The 27,228-nt window shown below is 46.7% G+C and overlaps 1 protein-coding gene across 1 annotated transcript in view; it reads right to left on the bottom strand.

Moving 5' to 3' along the window:
* Positions 1 to 27,228, bottom strand: part of LOC137522100 (glutamate receptor ionotropic, NMDA 2B) — a 1,475,416-nt gene that overhangs the window by 940,335 nt on the left and 507,853 nt on the right. The gene's annotated exons all lie outside the window — the stretch shown is intronic.

Here is a 27,228-nt window from a genome sequence, read left to right as displayed (position 1 = left end):
TGGGACGACACTGGCATATACTGACAGGCTCAGCTGAGATTGCAAAGATAATTGACGCTACCCCTAAGATGGTGGCCAGAAGGGCTAACAATTTAAAGGACATGCTAGTTAGCAGTGAATATAGAAGTAGCCCACTACCGAGGACTTGGCTAAACAAAACCCCAATTCAGGGGATGCATAGGTGTGGGAAATGCAAGGCATGCCCCTATGTACATAGGGCCAAAACGTTCTGGGATAGTGGAGGTAATAATGAATTTCAAATGAGATCCTTTATAAACTGCGATACTGAAAATGTTGTTTACATGATATCCTGCCCGTGTGGCCTTATGTACATAGGGATGACTGAGAGGGCTTTAAAAGTCCGGATCCTTGAACATATGTGTAGTATTGTGAATGGGGATATGGATACGACCCTAGGTAGACACTATGCCATTAAACATGGTAGTAGACTGCAAGGCATACTGTTTAAAGGTATCTACAAACTGAATATGTCCAGGCGGAGAGGTGATATGACCAATGAATTATTGTGCAAAGAGGGGATGTGGATCTTTCGACTCCAAACCCTTAGCCCCAATGGTCTAAATAGCGACTTCAACTTAAAGTCGTATCTGAAAAAGCAGATCTATGCTAGAAGGAGATAGAGATGTAATTGAGTTTGCTTAATAGTAGCTAGCAGTAGGTGAGTGACAGCGTAAGCCACTGAATGAATGAAGGTATGGCAGATGCGATGAGTATGTCATATTCAGAGTGGACTTGAGATCTATAAATATATACCTTGAACACTATCTATAAAAGCCCCTTCTCTGTGGCCTGCCCTCCCTGCTGTAGCGGAATATACTGCGATCAAAGATAGTGCTGGTGTGGCACCGGATGACTGGATCGGAAAGAATCACAATGTCATACAGTTATCATTACAAAGTGGAGCGGAACATTTGTCCATCTGTGATGTGTGAGGATATCGGGAGAGCACTGGAACTCTCCGGAATCCTCATTACCTCTATGGAGCTGTTTTTGTATATTAGCAACAGTTGCTAGACAGGAGGAGGAGTGAAGGAATGCACGCTGTATAAAGGAAGGAAAGAGTACGCCCAACAGTACATCCTGACGAATCGCATGTGAGGGGCGGGAAACGCGTTGATGGGCGGAGCCTAGTGTACCACGTACACGCCACATCCACGCCAGCGGATGACACCGTCTCTGGAGCCACAAACTCACCACTCCATGCGTGCCGCCAATGCAGATCACGGCTTGGAGTAGCGGAATATAGCCGACACTGCCTTCCAGGCGCAGCATCAAGGCATCGCCCTGCCTGGGTCTACCTAATCCTGGCCATCGCTCTAAGAGGGTCTGCCTGAGCATACGCCCAACACATGCTGGAGGGCTGTGTCGTCCTCTCACCGTATGGGACATTGTGCAGCATCACCAAGTGGGTACCCACACAGCAAGCTACTACGGAGGTGGTAAGAGTGACTTTCCAATTGGAAGCTATTGCCTATCCCTGTGGAGATTATTGCCTGTCTGAATTTATATAATATCGCTGCTGTGCAGGTGGACTCAGTGACCCCTGTGGGGAGTAGATTTCCAAGCATTGGCACACTGCAATGAAGCTGAACAACGCTTAAGAGTGAGTGGGCGCCATTGTATGGATGTATGGATGGACGCATGATGCCGGCTTAGATTAGATAGTTGCTGTCAAGTTTGAGCATTGTTTGTTGGTACCTAGATGCTCCGCAAGTTTTTACTGGTCATTTTATAAGGCTGATTTTTGCATGCAATCAAGCTATGTAATTTTGTCATTTGTGTATCTATCAATAAAATACTACTACCTGATTTATACATCTTGAACCCTAGCCAAAACCTTTTTATACAATTCCCGATTGGCCAATTCCCCGCCGACATTTTTTCGCATGCACGGCCATCCCTGCACTTCACCGCTCTGTGATGGCCAATGTCGGGAGAGGGCTGGATCACGCGGTCAACGGGTCCACGCCACCATAGACTCGTGGAGCAGCCGGTTTGGGAGAGGCCGCTATCTGTCCTTCACTGCCCATTGGGTCAGCTTGGTGGAAGGGGGTGAGGAGGGGGGAGCAGCATCGGGCACTGTCAGAGCAGCAGCACCAACAATGCAGTGGGTGGTGCCACCATGCAGGGTCAGCGGAACAGCAGCAGGTTCCTCTGATCCGCTTCCATTCTCCGGCACACCAGCCCAAACCCCCCGCCTCAGCAGCAGCGTGAAGCCCCGCCACTGCCAAGCGCTGCTGGAATTGGTCAGCCTGGGGAAGACCAAACTGACAGCGAACCACGTCCTGGCCAAACTCCGAGAGCAGGAGAGGAATTGGCTTACCCCCAGAGGCCTCAGAGTCGGAGAGGTGGTGTCCGACAATGGGGCAAACCTGGTTGCTGCCATCAGCAGGGGAGACCTGACCCACATCCCCTGCCTGGCGCACATCCTGAACCTGGTAGTCCAAAAGTTCCTGCGGACCTACCAGGGGATGGACCGACTCCTTGAGGCGGCAAGGAAGGTTGTGCATCATTTCCGGCACTCGCCTGCAGCCGTGGCGAGCCTGGAAGAGGTGCAGAAGGAGCTGCACCTGCCACAGCACCGGCTCATGCTCGATGTTTCCGACTCGCTGGAACTCCACCCTGGCGATGTTGGAGCGTCTGGTTGAACAGAGGCAGGCTGTCAGCCAGTACGTTGCACGAGCAAAAGTTGCCTCCCTCACTGCAACTGGGCGTGCCGACACCAACCTCCTGTCCATCATCTCCACGGAGGACTGGGGGCACATGCAGCAGGTGTGCTCAGTCCTGGCACCCTTCCTGCAGGCCACCAACATGGTGAGCAGGGACCATGCAATGGTGTGCGAGTGGGTCCCCTTGGGGTGTGTGCTGGACAGGGCCCTGTATGCACTGCTGGAAGAGGGAGCGGCAGCCTTGGACCAGCAGGAGCTGCAGGCAGCTTCACAGGCCACCTCTGAGGAGGAGGGCTTGGAGTTGGTGGAGGTCCCTGACCTTGCTGCTGATGAGGGCCAGCAGCAGAGCGCAGCTGGACTGGTGCGGTGGTGGAGAGAGGATGAGGTGGAGGGGGCAGAGGAAGAGGAGGACAGCACTATCGGCTCTGGGGCTGCTGCTGATGTGCCAGCAGACGTGGCCAGACTCTTCCCAATGGCAGTGCACATGCTGAGGTGCCTGCGCAAGGACCCAAGGGTCATCCAGATGAAGAAGAGGGAGGACATCTGGATCTGCATGATGCTGGACGTGGGTCTGAAGGGAAAGCTCAGCCAGTTCCTGCTTGCAGGAGGAGACCGTGCGCAACAAATGAGGGATTTGCAGCTGTCCCTTGTTGAGCGCTTGCAGGAAGCCTTCCCTGAGCCATCCACCCCCACTGTCCAGCCAGCACAGAGGCAGCAGCAGGTGCCTGCATCACCAGCAGCAAGCGCACACGCACCACAGACCTGTTGTCTCTGACCAACGAGCTCTACATGAGTGTAGAGCTACCAGGGACTAGAGAGGAGGTGCCTGCAGCAGCATCCTTCTCCTCCAGTCACAGACAGCGCTTGACCCGCATGGTGGCTAACTACATGGGGTCTTTGAGCGGGCTTGACAGTGTGGCCCCTGTTGATCCCATGGAGTATTGGGTCAAGCACCTGCCAATCTGGAGCGAGCTTGCGCAGTACGCCCTGGAGGTGCTCTCCTGCCCCCTTCCAGCGTACTGTCAGAGCGTTGCTTCAGTGCAGCCGGTGGAGTTGTCACTGAGAAGTGATATCGTCTGTCTCACAAGTCTGTGGACAGACTGACGTTTCTCAAAATGAACCAGGCTTGGGTGGAAGGCGAATTCCTGGCCCCTGTTGTCGGCGAGAGGGGGACATAAAGTGACGCACACACATTACACCTGCTGCTGCTGCCTGCTGTATTTCCTCCTGCTGTCTGTGTCTCCTCTCCACTGCCAGGGAACACATTACAAGGTGCTGCTGCCCATGCGCCACCAGCTATTACACTCAAAAACAGCTGCATTAATTTGAAAAAAAAAATTGTAATTATTTTAGAGGTGTTCGGGTTGAAGACTGTGCTGTCCCAATTGTGTATTGGACACAATGTGGGCTTCACGACCGCTGTCTGGAACCTCATGCTGGGTATTTACGGCCCTGGAACCACCGCTAGGACCCAGGGCCTACTATGTCTCGCTGCCTGTCCTCCTGCCTGCTGCCAAATGCCAGTCTGCCACACACTTATCCTCCTCACGCTGCCTGCTGTTATATTTCCTCCTGCTGTCTGTGTCTCCTCTCCACTGCCAGGGAACACATTACAAGGTGCTGCTGCCCATGCGCTACCAGCTATTACGCTCAAAAATAGCTGCCTCCTGCCTGCATCAATTTGGAAAAAAAAATTGTACTTAATTTAGAGGTGTCCAAGACACATAATATAATGATAGAGAAGAAGATGATATAGAATAAGAAAATGAAGAAGATATAGAAGAAGAAAATGAAGAAGATATAGAAGAAGAAAATGAAGAAGATATAGAAGAAGAAGATATAGAAGAAGAAGATATAGAAGAAGAAGAAGAAGAAGAAGATATAGAAGAAGAAGAAGACTTCCAACAACCATTTTGGACACACCTTCTCATGCCAACACTTTTCATGAAGTTAATTTACTATTTTTGATACCTTTTTTATAAGTACTACATCACCACATAATCACTTGATGTTTTTCTTCATTAAAAAAGTGATTTCATGCATCATTGACCTCCAATACAAGTTTTACAAGCTATTTAAGGCCAGCTCGAATATTTTACTCGAATACAGACTCAGATAGTGATGTCGGATATCCGAGGTCGAATCGGATATTCGATTAACTCGAATATCAAACTTCGAGTGAATTCGGATAGTTTACTATCCGAATTCGACCAAACTCGAATAGGATAATGAGGTATCCGAGCAACACTGGCGAGATATACATTGCACTGCTCTGTTGGACACAATATGTGCTGGAAGGCCATGAAGTCAAAAAATCTCATGTAAAACAATTTCAGCCATTTCTGGAGCAGAAGGAAACTGTTTCAAAGGGAAAAAAAATGAGCTATTTTAGAAAATCGACCAACAACCACCTAGACTCCAGAGTGACCATTGGAAGGTGGCAGGTCAGTAATAAAGTCTATTGATATTTGTGTCCAAGGTACTTCTGGAATAGGCAGAGGGAGCAGAGGACCAGAAGGTGCCTTCCTAGGAGTTTTATTCTGGGCACACACAAAGCAGGCAGAAACATAATCCCTAACATCTTGTTTTAAAGAAGGCCACCAGTAATTGCGGGATATGAACTCAGAAGTCCAGCGGACGCATTGGTGACCCGCCAGATTGTAATTATGTCCCCAGAACAAGATACATTGACGCAAGGACTTAGGAACAAAAGTCTTACCTGGGGGCCAGTTCGAGATATATCGATAATGTGAGCAGGTGCTGATTCAAGATCCTGTGTCAAAGGACCAAGAAAGTGCATATGCTTTGGTGTTCTTAGAACCAGGATGGTAGGTGAGCGTGAAGTCGAACCTGTAAAAGAACAGTGCCCATTTGACTTGGTTAAGACTAAGTCTCTGAGCTGACTGGAGGTATTACAGATTTTTATGGTCAGTGTAAATGGTCACAGGAAAGCTGACCCCCTCCAGTAGGTGATGTCACTCTTCTAAGGCCAATTTCACTGCCAGTAATTCACAATCTTTTTATCTTATAATTCCCTGCAGGAAAATGTTTTTGAGGAAAAGAAGACACAAGGGCGAAGCTTACCAGAAGCACTTTGCTGGGAAAGCACAGCTCCAACTTTGATAGCTGATGCATTAACTTCAAGGAAGAAGGGTTGAGTTGTGTCAGGATGCTGTAGGATAGGTGCAGCTGAAAAAGCTTGAAAAAGGTATAGCTACCAAAACAGCGCTGTCAGGGTAACTGGATATGACTGCCTAAGGGTCACCTTGTCTTACATTGACTGTGTTGCTTGTGCAAGCTCTCTGCTTCTGCTGGTGTTTATGGCCCACCTATAGACTGTTTACTCGCTCAATTTTTTGCAGAAGCCCCACTTATTTCTGTGTGACTCTGTATATTGTACCTATATACGTCTTGTATTTGACCTCTGTGTGCATCTATACTGTTCAAGCTGTATCACCAATTGCATAGCCTTGTGCTAGTTGTACCTACAATTTTTTGCTTTGTTCTTCTATGTTGGATATTATATGATTATTATCTGAATAAATTTGATTGCAAATTCAACTTGGTGTGCTGGTCATTCCTTTAATAATATCTGCTAGGATATTTATGGTTCCATTTACTGGCCAAGCACCAACTCCTGCTTCCTTTTGCTTTGATGCTTGTATATTAGGTGTGCGGACCTTACTTATTTATTGTTCCAGGCAAATTCTAAAACCTATAAGGCCTTTTTCTGGCCTTAATGTGATGGAAAAGTTGTTTTAAGGGGCCTAATACCTGGACAGTGGCATGCTGGAGGGGGATCCATGTCAAAAGTCCCACGCAAAATTAGGTACTCGACACAGAGTCCTGTTTTAATCTCTAAAGGGCAAAAAACACATTACAGTCTTAAATTTGTGGAATAAAGTGCTTTAAACCGCCCGGCGTGTGTATACATCGATCAGGCATTGTAAGGGTTAGGCATGACAGACGAAGTGCCCTGTTTACCCGCATCCCCCCCCCCCCCCCCCGCAATCAACCGCAAAAAGCATTAATGATAACCTCAGGTGAGCCAATCATTGTTTTTACTAGTTGACAGGACATAAATGTTAGTCCTCTCAGCGGCAATCTTTGTGTAGTGGTGTATAGCGGTAGCCTTGCTTGTGTGCACGTTCGCAGGACTGCAGGTGATGGCGGTTTTCCAGCACTATGGTCGGGCTAAGGTAGTTCAATGACAGTAAAGTGACCAAAAAACCTGATTCTGCAGTGTGGGTCCAGTGTTGGCATAGCAGGCTTTATTGATCACCTGGTGACCATAATAAAGGTTTTGCCTATACTTATCTAGCAGATCGAATTTAGTTTGTGCACAATGAAGCAATGACTTTATCGTCTTCTGCGTTCCGGGAACACGTGCAGGAGGCCAACACGCACGACATCAGACAGTGCATAGAGTGCACTGTCTGATGTTCATACTGCATGTGCGGTCCGCATGCATTTTTTCCCAAAATGCCCGGCTGTCCCATTCACTTTCAGGGAATGGGATCAGCCACACAACGCATACAATGCACGGCTGTCCGCGTTTGGTAATGTGAACAAAGCCTAACATACAGTGGGTTGCAAAAGTATTCTGCCCCCTTCAAGTTTTCCACATTTTGTCACATTACTGCCACAAACATGCATCAATTTTATTGGAATTCCACGTGAAAGACCAATACAAAGTGGTGCACAGAGTTGTACAGAGGCGCCGGTAGGATAAATGTCGATAAAAAGTTTTAAATTGTTTCGGTCGTGGTGGTGGACCAGCCAACCATAAACAGACACATGTACTGTCAACATTCAAACGATATGCAATTTATTTCTTTACTCCCAATGAAAGTCGCAACGCGTTTCGCAGGCAAAAACCCGCTTCTTCAGGCAATTAAAGGCAGGAGCAATACTAAAAAATGACACAGATAGGTGACAACCATCAGAATATCGTGTGTGGTACATTTGTATAACAATCGTATGTAACATAGATGTATAGTGATTAAAGCGTAGATAACCCATATATGTATATATTCTGTGATGAGGGTATTACATTCTACAATAAAATTAACTATAACATTCGCCTAATGAAAATGGGGTATTCTATTGTAGAACATTCAGTGTTCATAATTTATATACAGACACCTGTAGATGTGGCTAACAGTATTTTTATGTGAAAAAGGTTGTATAGAGGATTGATTAGGGGATTGAAAAAGTGTTTAATAATAGGTGGCCAGAGAGATATTTGTAGTGTGGCCGGATGTAAGAAAGGTGCACTCATGGTGCCTACAGGTGAGGAGATATGGGGGTGCAATTATGTGTAAGGTAAGGGTATGGGGGAGCGGTATGCGGGAGTCTGGCTAATATGGGGAGCGATATGCGGAAGAGTGACTTACCAGTATGTATTCAAGAAGGTTCTTGGCACGTCTGTGCCGGCCATTTGCGAGCGATCAGTTTAAAAAGGGAAGTGAGGAGGCGGTGTGTGACGTGGGTGGACCGGGGTGGTGGGGATAATGTGATTGGGCTGCTTAGAATGTGTGACCAATGAGGAGAGGATGGGCGGGGACATGTGGACGGTTCTAATGTCTAGTATACGTTGCGTGTGTGGTGGGACGGGGGGGACGTGGCAGCTAGTAAGAGCGCATGTGCGGAATGGAGAGGTGGGCGGGGAGTGAGAGTGAAGAAAATCACTTCCGCATCTCAGGCGGGCAAATTAGTTAAGGGAAGAGGGGATCTATTATGTGACAGGCTGCCCATAATAGGAATGTGTTTAAATATTGCGGATTATAGTAAGGGAACTATTTCTGCGGATAGCATCAGTTCTATTCAAGCTGTATACAAAGGAATATTATTCATTTTATGAATGTCACTCTTCAACAGGCATGTTATATTGCTCGGAGAGCACTGCTGCCCTCTATTGGAATAAACAAAAAACTATGTGTATACATACACCAAAGGGAGAGTTTTCTGGCGTATGACTATGTCATAAGCCAGAAAACTCTCCCTTTGGTGTATGTATACACATAGTTTTTTGTTTATTCCAATAGAGGGCAGCAGTGCTCTCCGAGTAATATAACATGCCTGTTGAAGAGTGACATTCATAAAATGAATAATATTACTATAATCCGCAATATTTAAACACATTCCTATTATGGGCAGCCTGTCACATAATAGGTCCCCTCTTCCCTTAACTAATATGCCCGCCTGAGATGCGGAAGTGATTTTCTTCACTCTCACTCCCCGCCCACCTCTCCAGTCCCCATTTTCATTAGGCGAATGTTATAGTTAATTTTATTGTAGAATGTAATACCCTCATCACAGAATATATACATATATGGGTTATCTACGCTCTAATCACTATACATCTATGTTACATACGATTGTTATACAAATGTACCACACACGATATTCTGATGGTTGTCACCTATCTCTGTCATTTTTTAGTGTATTGCTCCTGCCTTTAATTGCCTGAAGAAGCGGGTTTTTGCCTGCGAAACGCATTGCGACTTTCATTGGGAGTAAAGAAATAAATTGCATATCATTTGAATTTTGACAGTACATGTGTTTATGGTTGGCTGGTCCACCACCACGACCGAAACAATTTTAAACTTTTTATCGACTTTTATCCTACCGGCGCCTCTGTACAACTCTGCGCATCTAGAAGTCCACCCTTGGTGGAAGGGTGACATACCCTGTACTTTCCTCCTATCTACAGAGAGCGACTTCTTATTCCTGAGTGGGGACAGGCTTGTACTCCCCACCTGCCTTTACAGTGGTTGCCTTGGAGGTAACCCTGGTTTGTGAGTATAATACTTACGTTTCATATTACATTCTCTCCCCTTCTTATACATACTACACTATATTGGGCTCTCGATCTTCTACCCTTATCTCAATACAAAGTGGTGTACACGTGAGAGGTGGATCGAAAATCATACATCATTCCAAACATTTTTTACAAATAACTGCAAAGTGGGGTGTGCGTAATTATTCGACCCCCTGAATCAATACTTTGTAGAACCACCTTTTGCTGCAATTACAGCTGCCAGTGTTTTAGGGTATCTCTCTACCAGCTTTGCACATCTAGAGACTGAAATCCTTGCCCATTCTTCTTTTCAAAACAGCTCCAGCTCAGTCAGATTAGATGGACAGCATTTGTGAACAGCAGTTTTCAGATCTTGCCACAGATTCTTGATTGGATTTAGATCTGGACTTTGACTGGGCCATTCTAACACATAGATATGTTTTGTTTTAAACCATTCCATTGTTGCCCTGGCTTTATGTTTAGGGTCATTGTCCTGCTGGAAGGTGAACCTCCGCCCCAGTCTCAAGTCTTTTGCAGTCTCCAAGAGGTTTTCTTCCAAGTTTGCCCTGTATTTGGCTCCATCCATTTTCCCATCAACTCTGATCAGCTACCCTGTCCCTGCTGAAGAGATGCACTCCCCGAGCATGATGCTGCCACCACCATATTTGACAGTGGGGATGGTGTGTTCAGAGTGATGTGCAGTGTTAGTTTCTGCCACACATAGCGTTTTGCATTTTGGCCAAAAAGTTCCATTTTGGTCTCATCTGACCAGAGCACCTTCTTCCACATGGTTGCTGTGTCCCCCACATGGCTTGTGGCTAACTGCAAACGGGACATCTTATGCTTTCTGTTAACAATGCCTTTCTTCTTGCCACTCTTCCATGAAGGCCAACTTTGTACAGTGTATGACTAATAGTTGTCCTATGGACAGTCTCCCACCTGAACTGTAGATATCTGCAGCTCGTCCAGAGTCACCATGGGCCTCCTGACTGCATTTCTGATCAGCGCTCTCCTTGTTCGGCCTGTGAGTTTAGGTGGATGGCCTTGTCTTGGTAGGTTTACAGTTGTGCCATACTCCTTCCATTTCTGAATGATCGCTTGAATAGTGCTCCATGGGATGTTCAGGGCTTTGGAAATCTTTTTGTAGCCTAAGCCTGCTTTAAATTTCTCAATAACTTGATCCCTGACCTGTCTTGGACCTGTCTTGTGTGTACTTTGGACTTCACGGTGTTGTTGCTCCCAATATTCTCTTAGACAACCTCTGAGGCCCTCACAGAGCAGCTGTATTTGTACTGACATTAGATTACACACAGGTGCACTCTATTTAGTCATTCGCACTCATCAGGCAATGTCTATAGGCAACTGACTGCACTCAGATCAAAGAGGGCCGAATAATTGTGCACACACCACTTTGCAGTTATTTATTTGTAAAAAATGTTTGGAATCATGTATGATTTTCGTTCCACTTCTCACGTGTACACCACTTTGTGTTAGTCTTTCATGTGGAATTCCAATAAAATTGATTCATGTTTGTGGCAGTAATATGACAAAATGTGTAAAACTTCAAGGGGGCCGAATACTTTTGCAACCCACTGTAGTTTATTGCTTCATTGAGATATGCAAGCCCCTTCACCTCCACAATGTAACCATCATAAAGGGGAATTGACATGTACATGCTTTTTTTCGTTGTTGCAGCCACTGTGTAGCACCAGCGGGCAGAAAAATTTGGCACGTACATGCCTTAAAAATTAGGTTATGTTTGTTGGCAGTGGCCTGAAAAATTCAGGATTTACCTGTTTAAAACGTTTCCAAAAAACATTAAGGCCCCGTTCACACTGCATGCGTTTCCAGCCGTGTTTTGGGAACACGTGCAGGAGGCCGACACGCACGACATTAGACAGTGCATAGAGTGCACTGTCTGATGTTCACACTGCATGCGTTCCAGACCAGTGCGGTTCTGAGACGCATGCTGCATGCATTTTTTCCAAAAACGTGGGGCTGTCCCATTCGCTTTCAGTGAATGGAATCAGCCACGCAACGCATACAAACGCGGATGGCGTGCATTCGTACGTGTTGCGTTCCGAATGCACGGCCGTCCGCGTTTGCTAATGTGAACAAAGCCTAAGGTTTGGACCCTCGTTGGTGGTGGAGGAGAAGGACAGCTGTGAGGGAAGTCATGTGGCGTGCAGAGAAGACAGCTTTGTGTGGACTGGAGTCATGCGGTCAGGTCAGGCAACAGATGGTGGCAACTATCTGCAACAATCACTTAACAATATAGGCCCTGCTGTGAGGCCTTATACAGGGTACAGTAGTGGATACTAGATGCCAGCAGCACCGTCGCGCCCATTATGCTATTGCATCTGGCGGCATTGGGTGTTGGAGCGGAATCTCACCCGCCTCCCACCACCCTGTGGCTGCCAATCGTCTTACCTTCTCAGTGGCCGCTATCTCTCTAACAGTTCCCAACCCCTTTCAATGTGATGCCGCTGCCCACCACTACACAGACCTCAGATCAGAGTGACCCGCTGAGCTGCTGTGACAGGACAGCAGCTCACCTATCAGCGCATATACAGGAAGTAAGTATTACTTCCTATACTGGGGACAACTTTACTGACTACCTACTGGGGGCACCTATCTGGCTAACCTATACTGGGGCAACAACACTGACTACCTTTACTGGGGCAACTATACATGGCTGCCCTATACAGGGGGCACCTAAACCTGGATAACTACCTACCTATACTGAGGGTGTTTTTTTTATTTTCTTTGGTTGCACCACAGCTATAATGTGCATTGCAAATTGCTGGGTGCTGTGCGATCATTCCAATCGGGGTACAGGGGGATGAGGGGGTTAGCACATCTACACAAGTTTGCCTCAGGCAGCAAAAAAGTCTAGAACCAGCCCTGGGTGCCAGTAGTGGTTGTGGCCACTCAGCTGGTTTTATTTTTTTATTTATGGAAACTTATGTCACTTCCCACAAGTCAGGTGACAGATGGGTTTATACTATCTGCAACAATCATTTAACAATATAGGCCCTGCCTGTGAGGCTTTATACACAGGGCAGCAGTGGATACTAGATGCCAGTAGTGGTTGTGGACACTCAGCTGTATATATATATATATATATATATATATATATATATATATATATATATATATATATATATATATATATATATATATATTTTTTTTTTTTTTTTTTTTAAACTGAATGTCACTTTACCCAGGTCAGGTTAGGTGACAGATGGGTTTATACTATCTGCAACAATTACTTGTTGCGGTGAGGCCTTACAGGAGGCAGTAGTGGGTACTAGATGGCAGTAGTGGTTGTGGACACTCAGCTTTTTTTTTTACTTTTTGGAAAGTGAATGACACTGAATTTGCAAACATCCCTTCACTATATAGGCCCTATACAGGGGGCAGTAGTGAATACTATATGATGCCAGTAGTGGTGGTGAAGGATTATTGTGTTATCTAGTCTGTGCACTACTAGGACCAGCAGACCGGTCTCCAATGGCAGTGTGCACTGGACACAGAGTACTGAAATATAACAATAGCAAGAAAAACAATAAAATTGCTCTAATGATGAGGGCTATTATGCAATGTACTATAGCACTAATAGCACTGTGCACACCTGGGTCCAACAGCTAATGTGCACTGAGTGGACACACAGAACCACAATATAACAGCAAGAAAAACAATAAACTTGGGGCTTAAGGGCTACTGGTGGTTAATCAGGATGCTGTGGTAGAAGGCAGCAAGATACTGCACTGAACACACACAGAACACAGGCCTAACTCGGCCTAGCTCGGTTCGCGAACCGGGTTCGCCAACTCCGTAAAAAGTTCTGTTAGCGCGAACTTTCGCGAACCGCAATAGACTTCAATGGAGAGGCAAACTTTAAAAACTAGAAACACTTATGCTGGCCAGAAAAGTGATGGAAAAGATGTTTCAAGAGGTCTAACACCTGGAGGGGGGCATGGCGGAGTGAGATAAATGCCAAAAGTCCCGGGGAAAAATCTGGATTTGACTCAAAGCAGCGTTTTAAGGGCAGAAATCACATTGCATGCTAAATTGGAGGCCTAAAGTGGTTTAAAACATCTTGCATGCGTATACATCAATCAGGGAGTGTAATTAGAGTACTGCTTCACACTGACACACCAAACTCACTGTGTAACGAACCACAAACAGCTGTTTGTGTTGTGACGGCCATGCTAGACTGGTGCGCACATGCCGAGATTGCTCTTCCTCGGTGATATCAGGTAATGTCTGACTGCCTTATCAACTTTCTCTTCCATTGTTAAAGCTTACATCTATTTTTTTAAATACTTGTTCTGCTTGCTGTTCAATACCTGCAACGAGAATCTGTTATGGAGGGCAAGTCTGCCATTGTGAGTGACCACGGGGAATCAGGGTTTGGTTCCGGTCCGGAGTGGGAGCCTAAGAAATGGCTACCACCACCACATATCAAAGGAAGGCAGCAGGAACGCTGTGGGCAAAGGAGCAGAAACGGCTACCACACATCCAAGGAAGGCAGCAGGCATGGCATGCACGTCCCGAGGTAGTGACCAAAAATAACAATACAGGAGGATTTTCAAGGCCCTGCTGTATATGACACTGATCGACTTTACTACCTGTAAAGAAAATCTGTTATGGAGGGCAAGTCTGCCATCCATTCAAGTGAAAGGTATGCACTGACTGCCAGGTATAATACAATGTGTCACAGACGCAGTGAAAGGTATGCAGTGACTGCAAACAGTTGTTTGTGTAGTGACGGCCGTGCTGGACTGGTGCGCACCATGACGAGAGTGCAGGTGATGGCGGCTTTCCAGCCCATATAGTTGCCGGGCTGAGGTAGCTGAATGACAGAACAGTGACTGTCCTGTCCAGCTGATCAAATTTGGTCTGTCCACAATGAAGCAACAACCTTATTATCGTGGGTGTGCCTCCCCCCCCCCCCCCCCGAGACACTGATGTAGCCGGCGGTCATTGCTTCATTGTGATACGCAAGCCCCTTCACCGTAGCAAGGTAATGATCACGAAGGGGAATTTGGCACATGTGCATGCCTTTTGTTTTGTTGTTGCAGCTGCAGTGCAGCCAGAAAAATTAGGCAGGCATGTACACGCACCAGAAAAACTATTATCAGCGGCCTTAAAAATTCAGGAATCCACTTGGAGTCCTGGACCCTGTTGGTGGTGGCGTAGAAGGCAGTCAAGCGGCCTGCGGGCAGAGGTGCTGTGTGGGGAGCGACTTAGTCTTGGGGCAGGCAGTCACATGCCGTGCAGGCAGAGATGCTGTGTGTGGGGACGGACTTAGTCTTGGGGCGGGCAGTAGGCCTCCGGGATCCATGCCTCATTCATTTTGATAAAGGTGAGGTACTGAACACTTTTGAGACTTAGGCGACTTCTCTTCTCAGTGACAATGCCTCCAGCTACGCTGAAGGTCCTTTCTGATAGGACGCTTGAGGCAGGGCAAGACAGAAGTTGGATGGCAAATTGGGACAGCTCTGGCCACAGGTGCGCACCCAGTAGTCCAAGGGTTCATCGCTGCTCACAGTATCTACATCCACACTTAAGGCCAGGTAGTCAGCTACCTGCCGGTCCAGGTGTTGGTGGAGGGTGGATCCGGAAGTGCTAAGGCGAGGCATTGGACTAAAGAATGTTTGCATGTCAGACATCACCATGAGATCAAGAGGGTGGGGGGAGATCGCTGGAGCGTCCTGTCCTTGCCTGCATGGACATGGGAGAAGGATTACTGGCAGTGGTAGCTTTATTGCGTTGTGCTGTGACATCACCCCTTAACGCATTGTAAAGCATAGTTGCCAGCTTGTTCTGCAAGTGTCGCATCCTTTCTGCCTTCAGGTGAGTTGGTAACATGTCCGCCACTTTGTGCCTATACCGAGGGTCTAGTAGCATGGCCACCCAGTACAGCTCATTTCCCTTGAGTTTTTTTATACGGCGGTCCCTCAACAGGCTGGACAGCATGAAAGACATCATCTGCACAAATTTGGATCCAGACGTACTATCCATCTCCTCTTTCTCTTCCTCAGTGACGTCAGGTAAGTCATAGTTACATAGTTATTTTGGTTGAAAAAAGACATACGTCAATCGAGTTCAACCAGTACAAAGTACAACTCCAGCCTGCTCCCTCACATATCCCTGTTGATCCAGAGGAAGGCGAAAAAACCCTTACAAGGCATGGTCCAATTAGCCCCAAAAGGGAAAAATTCCTTCCCGACTCCAGATGGCAATCAGATAAAATCCCTGGATCAACATCATTAGGCATTACCTAGTAATTGTAGCCATGGATGTCTTTCAATGCGAGGAAAGCATCTAAGCCCCCTTTAAATGCAGGTATAGAGTTTGCCATAACGACATCCTGTGGCAATGCATTCCACATCTTAATCACTCTTGCTGTAAAGAACCCTTTCCTAAATAAATGGCTAAAACGTTTTTCCTCCATGTGCAGATCATGTCCTCTAGCCCATTGAGAAGGCCTAGTGACAAAAAGCTCATCCGCCAAGCTATTATATTGCCCTCTGATGTATTTATACATGTTAATTAGATCCCCTCTAAGGCGTCTTTTCTCTAGACTAAATAAGCCCAGTTTATCTAACCTTTCTTGGTAAGTGAGACCTTCCATCCCACGTATCAATTTTGTTACTCGTCTCTGCACCTGCTCTAAAACTGCAATATCTTTTTTGTAATGTGGTGCCCAGAACTGAATTCCATATTCCAGATGTGGCCTTACTAGAGAGTTAAACAGGGGCATGATTATGCTAGCATCTCGAGTTTTTATTTCCATTTTAATGCATCCCAAAATTTTGTTAGCTTTAGCTGCAGCGGCTTGGCATTGAGTACGATTATTTAACTTGTTGTCGACGAGTACTCCTAAGTCCTTCTCCAAGTTTGATGTCCCCAACTGTATCCCATTTATTTTGTATGGTGCTAGACCATTGGTATGACCAAAATGCATGACTTTACATTTTTCAACATTGAATTTCATCTGCCATTTATGTGCCCATATAGCCATCCTATCCAGATCCTGTTGCAATATGACACTATCTTCCTGAGAGTTGATGATTCTGCACAATTTTGTATCATCTGCAAAAATAGCAACATTGCTCACTACTGCATCTACTAGGTCATTAATAAATAAATTGAAGAGCACTGGACCCAGTACAGACCCCTGTGGGACCCCACTGCTAACAGTCTCCCATTTTGAGTACGATCCATTGACCACAACTCTTTGTTTTCTGTCCATTAGCCAGTTCCCTATCCATGCACACAGACTCTTCCCCAGTCCTTGCATCCTCAACTTTTGCACCAGACTTTTGTGGGGAACAGTGTCGAAGGCCTTTGCAAAGTCCAAGTATATAAAATCTACAGCATTCCCAATATCCATATTAGCATTCACTACCTCATAAAAGCTGAGCATGTTAGTCAAACAGGACCCGTCTTTAGTAAACCCATGTTGATGCTGAGAAATAAGATTATTTTCTACTATGAAGTCATGTATAGTATCTCTTAGTAACCCCTCAAATAGTTTGCATACAACAGATGTTAAGCTTACAGGTCTATAATTTCCTGGATCTGATTTTTAGCCCTTTTAAATAATGGGAAAACGTGGGCTGTACGCCAATCCACTGGGACTCTGCCAGATGAAAGAGAGTCACAAAAGATAAGATAAAGGGGTTTATCTATAACTGAACTTAATTCCCTTAGGACCCGAGGATGCATGCCATCCGGGCCAGGTGCCTTGTCTATTTTTTATTTATTTAGTCTTGCCTTCACTTCTTCCTGCGTTAAGTATTTAATATTACAGTTAGAAGATTGAGACTCTTTTGCCTCTGTAATTTGCAACAGTGCTGTTTCCTCCTCCTCCCCCCAGCCATGAACAATACCATGGGAACGTTGAGCAGCACAAGCTCCCTGCGACGCCTGCTGCGGTTGTTCTTCTGCCGCTGCCTCCTCCTCCTCCAAATAAACACCTTCCTCATCATCCATCTCCTCCTCCTCCCCCCGCTGTGCTGCCGCAGGTGTTGAGGAAACATCTGGTTCTGATGAGAATTTATCCCACAATGCTTCCTCCCGTAACTGTTCCTCTTCACGCTCCTCCACAGCTTGATCCACCACTCTACGCACAGCACGCTCCAAGTAGTAAGCGTACAGGATCAAGTCGCTGATGGTGCCTTCACTGCGACTCACCAGGATGGTCACCTCCTCAAACGGCTGCATGAGCCTGCATGCATTTCGCATCAGTGTCCAGTTGTTGGGCCAGAACATCCCCATCTCCACAGATTGTGTCCTTCTACTGAAATTGTAGAGGTACTGGGTGACGGCTTTCTCCTGTGTAGCAGGCGAGAGAACATAAGGAGGGTCGAATTCCAGCGAGTCGGCTATCACAAATGAGGCGTCTCACCGGCAAGGTGGACCCTTGACCCAATGCTGTGTGCCAGAGATGACACCACTTGCCTCTCAACTTCATGGTACAGTTTGGGTATCGCCTTTTTAGAGAAATAATTGCGGCCTGGCATCTTCCACTGCAGGGTCCCAATGGCCAAAAATTTACGGAAGGCCTCAGAGTCCACCAGCTGGTGTGGTAACAGCCGGCGAGCTAACAGTTCCACCAAGCCAGCTGTCAGACGCTGGGAAAGGGGGTGACTGGCAGAAATTGGCTTCTTCCGCTGGCTGCTGTGGGCAGAGGCGGAGTGGAGGAGGGTGGCTGTGAAGGTGCAAGGGAGAAAGCGGCTGAAGATGATGCACCTAAAGGAGGAAGAGTAGAAGGAGGGTGGCTTTTCTTTTGTGTGCTGCTTTTGCTCAGGTGCTCTTCCCATTGCAGTTTGTGCCTTTTCTCCATGTGCCTTCGTAGGGCACTTGTCCCTACGTGGGTGTTGGCTTTTCCACGGCTCAATTTTTGGAGGCAGAGAGAACAGATGACATTGCTCCGATCTGAGGCAGACACACAAAAAAATGTCCAAACCGCTGAGCCCCCCTGGGTTGATGGCACTATGGTGGCATCAGCAGCTGACGTTGAAGGGCATGTTGGCTGGCTGTACATAGGTGGCGATACATGCCGCCGGACACTGCCACCAGCTGTTTCGGGAACTCGTCTCCTTATACTCCTCTCTGACTCCCCCTCTGAAATGTCCCCGTTCATCTCCTCTATTGGGAACATACGAGGCATCCATATCATCGTCATCATCACAATCATCAAACAGACAATGAATATGATGAACAGAGCTAAAATTGGCTAATCAAAATTGTATGTGTATACCAGGCTTAGCAGGGATCAGCATACAATACAGCTGGTTTACAAACAGTAAAGGCACAGAGTAATAATGCCTAGTACACACTATACAATTTTGTGTTAGATTTCACCATACAATTTTCTGTTATGCTGGGGATACACGGTACGTTTCTGTACCGTGTATCGACCAGCTGATCCTGATAATATTCAGCTGGCCCGATCAAGCCACTCGACTCCCGCCCGCTCAATCCCCGCCGGCGGACAATGGCAGGGAATCGAGCGCTGATAAGGAAGCGCTGGCGGGGACGAGCAGCAATCGATCCGCGCGCACGTGCGGAAGAGCGGGGACGCGGCTGGGGTCAATCCGGCGGCTAATCGGCCGCCGGATCGACCCGTGTATTCCCACCATTAGAGGTTTCTGTTAGGTTTTCTGTTACATTATGTTCTGTAGAGAATGGTCATTATCTCTGGTGCATTGTCTTCCGATTATCTCCTGCTGAGTAGAACAATTCCTAATTGTTGGCAGATAGATGGTTAGATAGATAATTTCCAGCATGTTGGAAATTATCTATGTGGCAGGTAAATCTAACAGAAAATCTAACAGAAAATTGTATGGTGTGTATAAAGCCCAACCTACACGATACGATTCTTTATACGATTCGATTTACGATCTGATTAAATCCAACATGTCTGATCAGGATTCGATTTGCCATTGCACTTCGAATTGTGTACTATATACTGTACACACTGGCGGTAGATCAGCACACACAGTGCAGGCACCATAGAACAGCTTATACTGTACATACTGTAGGTAGCAGAGATCAGCACACTACAGCTAGTTTACTATCAGTACAGGCACAGAGTAACAGCTTATACTGTACATACTGGGGTAGCCAAGATCAGCACACACTGCAGCTGGTTTACTATCAGTACAGGCACAGAGTAACGGCTTATACTGTACATACTGGGGGTAGCAGAGATCAGCACACACTGCAGCTAGTTTACTATCAGTACAAACATAAAGTAAGAGCTTTTACTGTACATACTGGAGGTAGCATAAATCAGCACACACTGCAGCTAGTTTACTATCAGTGCAGGCACAGAAAACAGATCATACTGGACATATTGGAGGTAGCAGAGATAAACACACAGAGACAGCACAGCACAGCAGACAGGCCCAGCCAGACCCAGGTGCTGTTTAGCTAGTGGCTACTACTACTGGGCTGGCTGGCTGGCTGTGTGGCTGGCTGGCTCTGGCTGCACTCTCTGCCCTCCAACCCCCCCACCTGGCTAGTGGCTACTACCACTGGGCTGGCTGCAGGCTGGCTAGCTATCTGGCAGCAGTTCCCCAAAATATGCGTAATCTGGCAGCAGCTGTTTCCCTAACATACACATAATCTGGCAGCGGGTCCCCAAAATACACTTAATCTGTTAACGTTTCCCCAAAAATACAGATAATCTGACAGCAGTTCCCCCAAAATAGGTACCCCCAGCATAGGTAGCCAGGTCTATAGGTGTCCCCAGTATAAGTAGTTATGAGTATAGTTGTCCCCAGAATAGGTAGCCAGGTGTATAATGTCCCCAGAATAGGTAGCCAGGTGTATAGATGTCCACAGAATAGGTGGCTAGGTGTATGATCCATAAGTAGCCAGGTGTATAGTAGTCCCCAGTATATGTAGCCAGGTGTATAGCTGTCCCCAGTATATGTAGCCAAGGGGTATATGTGCCCAGTATATGTAGTCAGGGGTATATTAGTCCGCAGTTTATGTAGTAAACAGTTTATGTAGTCTGAGGACTATATAGCCAAGGGTATATGTCCCCAGTATATGTAGGCAGGGGTATATGTCCCCAGAATAGGTAGCCAGGTGTCCCCCAGCAGGAGGGGAGCAGCGCAGAGAAGGAGAGCTGTGGGCACAGCAGGGAAGGAAGATGACTCCCCCCTCCTTCCCTCACCTTGGGGCTCCCCCTCCCTCCCTCTCCCCTCCAGAACTAAGCCTTGTGCGGCGGCTGGCAGCGGGCAGAACTTACCTCTGTCTTGTTGCAGGCACGGAATGGTCTAATGGATTTGCCGCTAGTCTGGTCTGGTCCAGACCACAGCAGCGGCACCAGAACTTCCGGCGCTTGGAACGAGACGGAGGTAAAGTTCCGCCCACTGCCGCACAAGACTTCGTTCTGGAGGGGAGAGCGAGGGAGGGGGAGCCCCAAGGTGAGGGAAGGAGGGGGGAGACGTCCCCCTTCCCTGCTGTGCCCACAGCTCTCCCTTCTCTGCACTGCTCCCTGCATTCGGGGCACTTGTGTTGGGGCACCCCAGTAAATAGATTGGGGGCACCCTAGGACATGTTGGGGGCACAGTCCCCCCTAAAATAGGGCTAGCGACGCCCATGCATACAAGTCACTGCAGTATATCAGAGGTGGGGTGTAGCTGGCCCTGAAAACCTGCACACAGTTATTGATTGAATAAAGTACCTATCAGTACTAAGACACACAAATCGATTAGGGGGTGGGTAAACACAACCCCTTTCATGAATGGAGTATCGCAAAAGTGGGTGGGGCACCACCACCAACTAAAGCACCACGGCGAAAAAGTGGACGTGGCCAAGACATGATGTGGGTGGAGCCAAACATTAGCAAAATACAGGTAGTCCCCGATTAATATATGAGATAGGGTACAGGTGGTGCCCTCAGTAAAGGTAGCGAGTCATAGGTGCTGCAGTATAGGTAGCCAGGTACAGGTGGTCCCCTCAGTAATAGGTATCAAGCTATATGTGCTGCAGTACAGATCGCCAGGTTCATGTGGTACCCCAGTAAAGGTAGCGAGCTATGCAGTATAGACAGCCAGGTACATATGGTGCCCTCAGTATAGGTAGCAAGGTACAGGTGGTGCCCTCAGTAATAGGTAGCAAGCTATAGGTGCTGCAGTATAGATAGCAAAGTGCATGTAGTGCCACAGTATAGGTAGTGAGCAATAGGTGCTGCAGTATTGGTATCCAGGTACATGTGGTGCCTCAGTATAGGTAGCCAGGAATAGGTTTAGCCAGTATAGATAGAAATAGGTGGTCAGGAACAAATGTAGCAAGAAACAGGTGGTCAGGGACAGGTAGTCAGGAATCGGGGTAGCAAGGAATAGGTAGTCAGGAAAAGGGGTAGCAAGGAACATGTAGTCAAGAACAGGGTTGAGCAGAAACTACGCCTATGCGAATCTGCGCATCGTAGTTGACAAATACGCATCGTCGTAGTATTTCCTATGTTGAAAACTACGCATAGTAAAATACGCGTTGTCATTCTGCCGAATTTTGGAGCTACGTTTGCTACGCGTACTTACTACGTAGTATGCATAGTTTCGCATGCGTAGTTTTCTTGCGTAGTAACGTGTAGACACATGTTGCTAGGCGTATACTACGCATACTTCGCACATTACGCTCTCCAACGTAGTTGAATTGGCAGGCGTAGTTTCCACAATAGACGTAGCTTACGCTTATGCATAGTTTTGTATGTGTAGTTTCCTCGGTAATGATTCATTCGATTCAATACAAAAAGAACCGGCGCATTGATGAGCCAGTTACTATAGCTTAGAATGCGTCCTGTTTGGATGTATAGGGCTCCCGCTGTCTCTCCCCACCTGCCTGCTCCTGTCACCCCTCACCTAGGCTAGGTGAGAAGGTGGGGAGGACAGCGGGAGCCAGCGCTATGCATCAGCAGGACAAATTCTAAGGTATAGTATAGTTAATTGTCGCGGGAGATCTTCAATGAACTTAATTGAAGATGGCAAGATTGGACGATACTGTATACGTTGGATCGTTACCGAGGATATTGCCGTGGAAACATTTTTTTAAAGGTACAGGTAAGTATTTCTGGTTAATTAAGATTATTAAAACACTTTTTTCGTGGTTGTGTTTTTATTTCATTTAACCCTTTGTGGAAATGGGTAAGGGGTACTTTGTACCCCTGTACTCATTTCTCCTGGGAGGGGGTGGGCATCTGGGGTCCCCTTCTTAAAGGGGCTCCCAGATGCCACCATGAACCCCCCCAGCGAGTCGTTGCCCCCACCTCTTTCTGGGGCACCGGAGGTGGGGAAGAGCCCCTTGTCCATGGATTGGACAAGGGCTCGGGGGGGAAGGGGGAGGATTGTCTGCCCCTCCTCCCCAGAGCCCTCCCCTACCATGGACCATGCGGGCTGATATAGCACAGGGTGTGAAGCCCGAGTCGGCTGGCTCGGGCAAGGGGTTACAGAGGCTCGGGAGGGGGGACCCCACACCATTTTCCCACACTCAGAACATTCCCCAAAAATAAAAATTTAATTTATGGGGGTGCAAACGTGCTGAATTTTGCCATTGGCTTTCATTGGGCTTCCTATTTCACTTTCCAAAATCTCACATTTTTTTGAAAGGGCGATGGCTCAGCAGTGGAAAATTTTCTAGCATTGTAGGGACTCTTAGGGGGCTCATGACTGGTGAGTTTTGGGCCCCTAGGCCAAAGAAGTCATAGCCTAAGGTCACAAAAACCTGTTTATTTTTGCAAAGGAACTGGTGGCAATTCTGACGAACATAAATCGCAGCCATGGCTTTTGCACCCCCGTAACTCTGGTTTGCAGAGATGTAGGGAACCCAACATTGGAGTGCAAGTACAACAATATGCCTTCTACCTGCATGAGACATTTGGTGAGATTCAGACTTTGCTAATGACCATGGCTGCGATTTATGTTCGTCAGAATCTCCACCATTAACATTGCCCAAATAAACAGGTTTTTGTGACCCTAGGCTATGACCTCTTTGGCCTAGAGGCCCGAAACTCACCAGTCATGATCCCCCTAAGAGTCCCTACAATGCTAGAAAATGTGCCACTGCTGAGCCATCGCCCTTTGAAATAATGTGAGATTTTGGAAAGTGAAATAGGAAGCCTAATAAAAGCCTATGGGGGATTTTAGCACTTTTGCACCACTGTAACTCTGGTTTGCAGAGATGTAGGGAACCCAAAATTGGAGAGCAAGTACAACAATATGCCTTCTACCTGCGTGAGGCATGTCGTAAGATTCAGACTTTGCTAACGGCAATGGCTGCAATTTATGTTCGTCAGAATCTCCACCATTAACACTGCCAAAATAAACAGGTTTTTGTGACCCTTGGCTATGACCTTTTTGGCCTAGGGTCCTGAAACTCACCAGTCATGATCCCCCTAAGAGTCCTTACAATGCTAGAAAATGTGCCACTGCTGAGCCATCGCCCTTTGAAAAAATGTGAGATTTTGGAAAGCGTATACAGTATCCTACAATCTTGCGATCTTCAATTAAGTTGATTGAAGATCTCCAATGGCAATTAACTATACTATACCTTAGAATGCGTCCTGCCGAAGCATAGTGCCGGCTCCCTCTGTCCTCTTCGCCTCCTCACCCATGGGTGCACCGGGTGCCATCCTTGGTGAGGGGTGACAGGTGCAGGCAGGTGGGGAGACAGCGGTAGCCGGCGCTGTATGTCCTGCACAGAACGCATTCTAATGTATAGTAACCAGCTCATCAATGAGCCGGTTCTTTTTGTATTGAATCAAATGAATCGGCTCTGAACTGATTCATTTGATTCAATACAAAAAGAACTGTTATATTTAAATGTGGGGAGACAGGTCTGCCTACCTATGAATTACTGGGGGAGGGGGGAGAGGTCTAGCTACCTATGAGTTACTGGGGGGAGGGGGGAGAGGTCTGGCTACCTATGACTTACTGGGGGGAGGGGGGGGAGGTCTGGCTACCTATGAGTTACTGGGGGGGGGGGGAGGGGTGAGAGGTCTGGCTACCTATGACTTTTCATTTGAATACAAAGTGGAATATGACCAACTGATACTAGCAGCTTTAAAAGGAAATATTATCTCCAAGGAAGAAAAAGAGTTTCTCACTAACCCTAATCCAAAATTACCATTTTTTTACTTTCTCCCCAAGATCCCTAAATCACTACAGAACTCCCCTGGCCATCCCATAATCTCAGGCATAGATTCCCTTATCTCCTCATTATCCCAATACATAGATTTCTTCTTACAAAAATACGTAATCGCACTTCCATCTTATCTTAAGGATTCGAGTCAACTTCTACAGTCATTCACACAGTTCAACTGGCAACCGAACTACCATTGGGTGACACTCGATGTCACAGCTCTTTACACAAACATCAGACATGAAGTAGGCCTCCGATCAGTAGCCCATTATCTCTACTTAGACACCTCTATACCCATCCCTCAGAAAAACTTCCTCTTACATGCAACACAATTCATGCTTACCCATAATATATGTTCATTCCAAAACATCACTTACCTACAGACCAGAGGCACAGCCATGGGGGCCAATCTAGCACCTTCCTATGCAAATTTAACTATGGGCCTTTTCGAACATTCTTTTCTCAAACACAACACTTACCGAAATAATATGATCAGGTATCATAGATATATAGACGACATCATAATAGTCTGGGAAGGAGACATTACTACAATCAATCAGTTCACAACATCCATTAACAATAACGACTGGGGACTAAACTTCACCATGAATACCCACCCTCACACCATTGATTGTCTAGACGTCACACTGTATATCGAGAAAAACACCGTAAAATCCAAGACCTTCTTTAAAGGAGTTGTCAGGGGAAATAAAGTAAAATGAATGGTACTTACCGGGGGCTTCCTCCAGCCTTAAGCTCCCAGGACCTCCCTCGCCGCAGCTCTGCCCGCAGCCGTTTGCCGGAGCTCCGACCGGAGGAAGCCCCCGGTAAGTACCATTCACTTTACTTTATTTCCCCTGACAACTCCTTTAAGAAAGTTGATGCGAACTTCTATGTGCACTATGGGAGTTCGCATCACAAACCTTGGAAGACTAATATACCCTTTGGACAATTTAGCCGCATACAGAAAAACTGCTCTGATCTATCAATGTTTGATTCTCAGACAGCGAATCTGGAGAAAAAAGTCATAGAAAGATCTTTCCCAAAACAGTTGATAAAATCCGCCAGACAACGAGCAAGATGCCTTGACCAAAAGTCACTGCTAATTATTCAAACCAAGGTAGAACAAAAAACCGACCCGCACCCATCTTTCATCACTCGATTCAGTACCAACCATAAAAACATTAGGTCCGTTCTTAACAAACATTGGCCAACTCTTCTAAAAGATCCATATCTCTGCCCAAACCTACAAGAAAAACCAAAAATGGTATTGGTATTCAGAAGGGCAAAAACTTTGAAAAATATTTTAGCCCCCAGTAGACCTCCAGCACTATCTCCTCACCCAGTCATCTTAAACACAGTGCCATGCATACAGAAATGCAAATCACCAAAATGTTTGGCCTGTGATTATCTACATCCGGAAAGTCTCTCTTTTGTGTGTGAGATTACTCAAGATTCATATAATCTTACACACTCGTTCAATTGCGGCACCACGTTTATTATTTATTTGATTACTTGTCCATGCAGAAAACAGTATGTGGGACGTACAACCCAACAAATTAGAGCCAGACTTGGAGAGCATAGGAGAAATAATGCCAAATCACACAATAAACATAGTCTTTCACGACATTTTGCGGAACACCACAATTCAGATCCTAAATTGCTCATCTTTACACCCATAGAACACATACCAGATGATCTCTCCTGAACTGATCGCACGGCTCGGCTGCGGGCGAGAGAGATGTTCTGGATCTTTAGACTCAGAGCCCTAAAACCAGAAGGGCTTAATGAATGCCTAGAACACAATCATTAACCCTAGCTGCTGCAGACACCTGCTCACAACCACACAGATTCACCGCACTCACTTGTCTTTCCATCCCATTCACTCACCCCTGATCCCTCTTTCTCCCACCTTCCTTCAGGGCCCTTTTCCACTAGCAATCGCTAGCGTTCACGCTGAATGCTAGCGATTGCTGAATCGCAATTACCGGCGATTCCCCGACGTTCGCGGCCGCGATTTTGCTATGTTATGCACTGCATAGCAAAATCGCGGCAAATATCGCTGCGCCGCGCGTTCGCGTTCCCGGCAAAAACGAATCGCGGTAGTGGAAATGACCTACCGCGATTCCTATGTTAAAAAGCAAACCGTAGCGATTATAAAAATCGCTAGCGGTTTGCGTTTTTGCGATTCAGCCAGCACAAACGCGCTGGTGGAAAAGGGCCCTCATTCCTCCACCCCACCCCCTCCCCCACTCTCTCCCTCCCCCCCCCCCTCAAGTTCTTCCCCCCTATCTTCCTCCTGCCTTTCCTCTTTCCCCTCACCCCATCCCACCCCACGACACCCATCCACATCACACACATTTTCCCTAATATCATCCCTCTATTCAAAGAACCCTCAATGTATCAATTTTACAACCAGGTCCCTTATCCCACAGCCAAATTTCAGATCTAAGATTCATTCTATCCCTTTAATATATTCTCATGAACTCACTTCACCCTTTTATATTAGCCCTCACCATACTATTTACTTAAAGTTTCAGATATTGTACACAAAGTGTTAAACTTTTT

Source organism: Hyperolius riggenbachi, chromosome 6 (assembly GCF_040937935.1).
Source record: "Hyperolius riggenbachi isolate aHypRig1 chromosome 6, aHypRig1.pri, whole genome shotgun sequence".
NCBI lineage: Eukaryota > Metazoa > Chordata > Amphibia > Anura > Hyperoliidae > Hyperolius > Hyperolius riggenbachi.
The sequence above is the reverse complement of the archived record's forward strand: the minus strand, read 5'-3'. Positions and strand labels throughout refer to the sequence as shown.